Source organism: Tupaia chinensis, unplaced genomic scaffold (assembly GCF_000334495.1).
Source record: "Tupaia chinensis unplaced genomic scaffold, TupChi_1.0 Scaffold144269_1, whole genome shotgun sequence".
Classification (NCBI taxonomy): domain Eukaryota; kingdom Metazoa; phylum Chordata; class Mammalia; order Scandentia; family Tupaiidae; genus Tupaia; species Tupaia belangeri.
The window spans coordinates 596,724-602,652 of NW_006204127.1; the positions used below are offsets into that span (position 1 = coordinate 596,724).

Sequence of the window (5,929 nt, forward strand, 5' to 3'; positions counted from 1 at the left end):
AGAGAGAGAGAGAGAAATCACCTCTGACGGGATGGCCACACCACAATCCCTTCTCCTCCAGTCTCTTCTCAGGGTTGTGGGACACACACATATATGCGCCCAGCATGAGTTTTAAGTTGCCTGGTTTGGGACTCAAAGGGCAGTTGGCTATGTGTGAGTCCAGCCGTGTAACCATTACATCATCTTCTGGTCTCCATTTTCACCATTTTTAACAATACAATAGGGCACATGCGCTCGCCAGACAGACAGAGAGAGACAGAGAGATAGAAAGTGAGAAATCACCCACCAGAGGGGATGGTCACGCCGCAATCCCTTCTACTTCATTCTCCTCTCGGGATCTTGGGCACGCACGCACACACGCCCGGCATGTGTTTAATCCACCGGGTCCAGGACTCAAACCACGGTCGACTACGTGGGAGTCCAGTGACATAGCCATTATGCTAACTGCTGGTCCCAAGTATATCTTTTTGTACAACTATCACTACCATATATTTCCTGAACTTTTCCTTTTTGAATTAGGAAATATTTCTGGGTTTTATTCATAAAATTATTAGTCAAAATTGTAAAAGCAGACTTACAGTCAGTAACAAAATGGGGTGGGGGGTAGACACAATGTTTCAGAGACATCTTAGAAAATTCCAAAGAAGTACACACCAAGCTAAAAATATGTAGTTACATCATGATTGCACAACAGGTTCTATTCATTCCTGCATGTTCTCAACAAGTTCTTATATTTGCCTTTATTCTTTCGAATTTGTCAAGACTTGGCTTTGCATTCAAGAATTTGTTTTTGATCTTTGTCCAGTTCCAGGTGAATGGCCATGTGGAAGGTTGTGCCATTAGCCTTCTCATGCTGTACCTTGTTCAATGTAGATGACATATTTCTTTCTTCAAGCCTGGACTACCTTGCCAGTGTGCTGACCTTTGTAGTGTCCTTGAACCACCTGGACTTTGATGTACTTGTGGATGAGCATGGAACAGACATTGTATTTCAGCTGCATTTCCTTGGAGAGGGGATGATGTGATCTTCCTGTGAGGGGGAGAAGGGACATTAATAAGTGGTATTTGAGGGTCTGGCTATGGTCCAGGTCCCAAAGGGGTTGAAGTTCATGGTGAGTACAACTGGGCACCAGTGAACTCAAGTGCTGTGTGGGAAAGACTGGAAATCCCTCCTGAACTTTCTCATCTCCCACAACTGAAACCTTGTGCCCATTAAATGCTGCTTCTCATTTCCCCATCTTTTCAGCCCTTGAATACCACCACGCTACTTTTTGACTAACAAAAATGAGTACATGTCCTTTTGTAACTAGTTTATTTCACTTAGGAAATTGTCTTTAAGGTTCATTCATGTTGGGGCTTAAGTCAGAATTTCTTCCTTCTTAAGGCTGAATGATATTGCATTGTATGTATGTATCACATTTTGTATCATTCATTTTTCAGGCACTTGGGCTGCTTCTACCTTTGACTACTGTATATAACATTGCAAAAAATCATATATCTACAAATATCTATTCAAGACTCTGTTTTTGGGACCAGCAGCTAGCGTAATGGCTATGTCACTGGACTCCCACATAGTTGACCGCAGTTCGAGTCTCGGACCTGGTGGCTTAAACTCACGCCGGGTGCATGTCTGTGCGTGCCCAAGATCCCGAGAGGAGAATGGAGGAGAAGGGATTGTGGCATGGCCATCCCCCCGGTGGGTGATTTCTTGCTTTCTATCTCTCTATCTCTCTCTGTCTGTCTGGCGAGTGCACGTGCCCTATAGCAAAATCCTCTCCAAAAAAAAAGAAAACCTAAAAGACTCTGTCTTTGATTCTTTTGAATATAAATTTAGAAGTGAAGTTGCTGGGTTATATTTTAGTCTTATTTTTAATTTTTGAAGAGTCTCAGTATTATTTTTCAAAGTGGCTGCACCATTTTACATTCCCCAAAATAAGGCATAAGTGTTCCAATTTCTCTTTATCCTTTCTAAATACTTGCTATTTTTCTGGTTTTGTTTTTTCTTCTTTTTAAAAATGGTGGTGATATTAATGGGTATGAGATCATGTATTATAGTTTTAATTTTCATTTCTCTAATGATTAATGAGGTTGAACATTTTTTATGTTTGTTGGTCATTCATATATCTTCTGAAGAGAGACTTCTTCAAGTTCTTTGCCCATTTTTAAATTGGGTTATTTGTTTTGTTGTTGGCGTTGACTTGTGGCAATTCTTTTTATATTCTGGACATTAATCTCTTATGAATGTATGATTTGCAAATATTTTCTCCCATTCTGTAGATTGTCATTTCACTTTGCAGGTTGTTTCCTTTGTTATATGGAAGTTTTAAATTTTATATAGTCTCACTTATCTATTGTTTTATTTGTTGTCTGTGCCATTCTAGGCTTTTGGAAGCCCAGGTGCACATTCTTCCATTCAGCTACATTCAGAGGATGAATATCATCGAATACATACTCAACCCATAAAATTGACTTTTTTCCCCATTCTCTGAAAGAGAATCATTTTGCAAGGACCAGGCAGGAAAATCCTCTTCATCTTTTGGCTGAAAAGCCAGGGAACTATTCAACTAGTGTCATATGATGAAAGCTATTTTCTTCAAATTTGAATATGTAGATGGTGAAGTGGTTTTGATGAGATTCCTTCAGAATAGAACATTTTTGAAAATATGCAGGGGCTCTGTAAGCCTTTAATTCTCTCTCTCTCTTTCTTTTTCTTTTTTTAAAGAAAGGTTTTTGCTATAGGATGTGTGCACTCACCAGAAAGACAGACAGAAAGTGAGAAATCACCCCCCAGGGAAGGATGGTGACACCACAATCTGTTCTTCTCCATTCCCCTCTCAGGATTTTGGGCATGTATGCAGACGCAACTGGTGTGAGTTTAAGCCACTGGATCCGGGACTCAAAATGCGGTCAACTATGTGGGAGTCCAGTGATGTAACCATTACACCATCTGATGGTGCCTCAACCTCTTTTTTTTCTTAAATTTCTTCTTCATTTTATGTTTCTTTTCCCCATAGAAGTGAGTAAAAATAGCAAAATTTCCAGTTGAATTAGAATTAGAAATGAATTTTTTCTCTCAACTTGGCATTCTTATCTAAGCAAAAACTATCCTTGTACTATTTCATGGCTTCACATTCTTTCTTGAGCACAGGTCCAAGTCTAGTGACTGTATGGTTACTTGGCCCTGATCTAAGTCATGCTGCTAAATCTGAGTTTCATGGATATTAATATTTTTGAGTCTCAGAATTTTTGGAATGTCATTAAACATAAATGAGTATTTATTTGTACAAGTTGATAGGGGCCTTTCCTTTTGTGTCATTTGTCTGCTAAGTGTCCTCCAGATCATCTCCTCCAAGGCCAGAGATTCTGTTTGGCAAATTCAATATAAACCGTCAAATCTCAATGTGATTTTTATTTTTGTCTTCCTCTGTGTCTTCAGTATGTCTATTAATAGTGACTTCTTAATCTTCATTGCTGTACCTCCAATGTGACCTCCGGTTAGTTTTCTTTCACTTAAAATCTTACTCTTTCTGGTTCTTTCATGAGCCATTTCTTCATTTACATATTTTTGACCCTGGGATATTTCAGGATTCCTCCCTGGAAGGACTCCAGGTGTGACAACTCCCTTCTGGGAATCCTTCAGGCCGTAACTTGCAGGCCCAGAAATTTTTGTTTGGCAAAGTTCAACAAAAACACTAAAATCACAACATGTGTGTGTGTGTGTGTGTGTGTGTGTGTGTGTGTGTTTTCCTCTGAGCCGTCTATACATCCATGAGTAGTGACTGCTTAATTTCCACTGTGGCTATCGCTGATGTGACCACTGTTAGTCTTCTGTTTGTCAGTTAATCTTTTTCTCATTAGTCCAAGAGTAGCTTCCTTGGGTACATATTTTCAACACTAAAAATACTTCAGGATGTCTTTCTTATAGGACTCATGGCCCTTTCCACTGGATATAGGGTGATTTTCTTATATAGTCATGAGACATTCCAACATCTTTACACAATTTTCTCCAAAATTGTCTCCAGGATAAATGGTCACAACAATCATTCTATTGTTCATGAGTGTCTCTGTAATCAGGTGTGTTATCTCCAGCTCCTCAGCAATTTATTTTTAAACAATGGCCCAGTTTGTCTTTGTATCCAAATGCTATGGGCAATTGCAGTGCCTCCATCAGACTTTCACTGTGCCGGAGTTCTGCCTTCTGGCCCACCCACTGCTGCCACTCCTGTGCAGCTCCTATGGCAACTAAATCCAGTCACACAGGTGAAGGAAGGGCTCATTTTCTTCTAATGTGCAGAAGTTTTTTCCTCTCATTGTCTAGCAGTGTTGCACACAGGATTTAGAAACACAGTTAGGGACCAGCAGGTGGTGTAGTGGATAAGGTGCTGGACTCCACATGGCCAACCACGGTTTGAGTCCCAGGTCTGACAGCTTGAAACTCATGCTGAGCACATGTGTGTGCATGCCCAAAATCCTGAGAGGAAAAGGGATTACAACATGGCCACCCCCCTGGACGTGGTTTCTCACTTTCTTGCTCTCTGTATTTTTCTGTGTCTCTAGGGAGTGCATGTGCCCTATAGCAAAAATCTCTTGGGGTGGGAGGGGGGGGAGAAGAAAAGAAAAGAGAAAAGGAAAAAGAAGAGAAACACGTGTAAAATTTCAGTTAGATGAATTCTTGCTGTTTGAAAGTTGATTTAGGTTGAGTTCTTCATAGACCAGAGTTTTCCAGACTTTATTTCTATACCATATAGATTTTCCCTTGATCCATATATTGCCGCTAATATTATTTATTTTACTTAATTTTTAAAAGATGATCTTTGTGGGAAGCTGCACACCAGCGAGTCTGCTGAGGTTTCTCAGAGAGCAAACAATTACCATGATTGGTTACCTTCCAAAAACCTGACCTTCGAAACCTTGCTCTGATTGGCCACTAGAATCCCTCAAATTTGCATATCTGGCACCTCATGATTGGTCCAAAAGCAACCAATCATAACCCACCGTTAACAACCAATCACAGCCCACTGTTTACAACCAATCACGGCCCACCATTTACAACCAATCACGGCCCACCGTTTACAACCCACCAGAGTGTATATAACCACGATGCCTGGCCCATGTAACACTACATCGTCTCCGGACGACCCTGAAGAGCTGTGATACCACGTCGTCTCCGTGCTGCTCACAGTAGACGACGTGACCCTTAAGAACTGTGACACTGCGTCGTCTCTGTGCTGTACCGTGCTGCCCACAATAAACGGATGACACTGTCGTCTCCGTGTTGTAACACTACGCTGCTTGCCCCGGCTCTCACTCCTTCACTCAGGAAACCTGTTCGGCTGTCCCCCCCGGGTCGGGACAGATCTTAAATACACTCATAAAATTCTTTTTACCAATTCTGAAATCATTTGTTTGACACACATTAAACATACAACTTTAAAATAAAAATTTCATACGACCTAAAAAGATTTTGGGTGTCACCAGATGAATGTATACCACACATCACTTCTCTGTTTTCTCAGTAACATTTCTTAGGTGTTGCAAAGACACCTCAAATTCAGCTCAAAGCCTAGGACTTACCAACCTCAGTCATCCTCACAAAACTCTCCAGTGCCTCTGATTTTACACCATTCTCAAACCAGCTTCTCAAGTTGGAAACCCAGAAATCATCCTTGATCTTGTACCCCGTTAACATACCTTAATCTGTCATCAAAACTTGTCAATTTTACCTCCTAGAATTTTACATCTGACTCCATCCTACTCTGAAATAAAATAAAGTTGGTCTTAGGCTACGACAATTGCCTCCTGACCAGAATTCAATGCTGTTTCAGTCACCCTCAAACAAGTACTAAACACTGTAACCAGAGTGCTTGTTTCAAAGAACCCTTGTGCACTTCCAGCTTAGTTTCACTCAACGTTCTTAGTCATTCTCTTT

The 5,929-nt window shown here is 40.7% G+C and overlaps 1 long non-coding RNA gene across 1 annotated transcript in view; it reads right to left on the reverse strand.

The window, feature by feature from the left end:
* Positions 1–538: 538 nt before the first annotated feature.
* LOC114005688 (uncharacterized) overlaps positions 539–5,929 on the reverse strand; it is a 35,558-nt gene continuing 30,167 nt past the window's right edge. The window contains exon 3 of the long non-coding RNA XR_003547528.1: positions 539–1,030. This is a non-coding gene — a long non-coding RNA (uncharacterized LOC114005688). The remainder of the gene's footprint in view (positions 1,031–5,929) is intronic.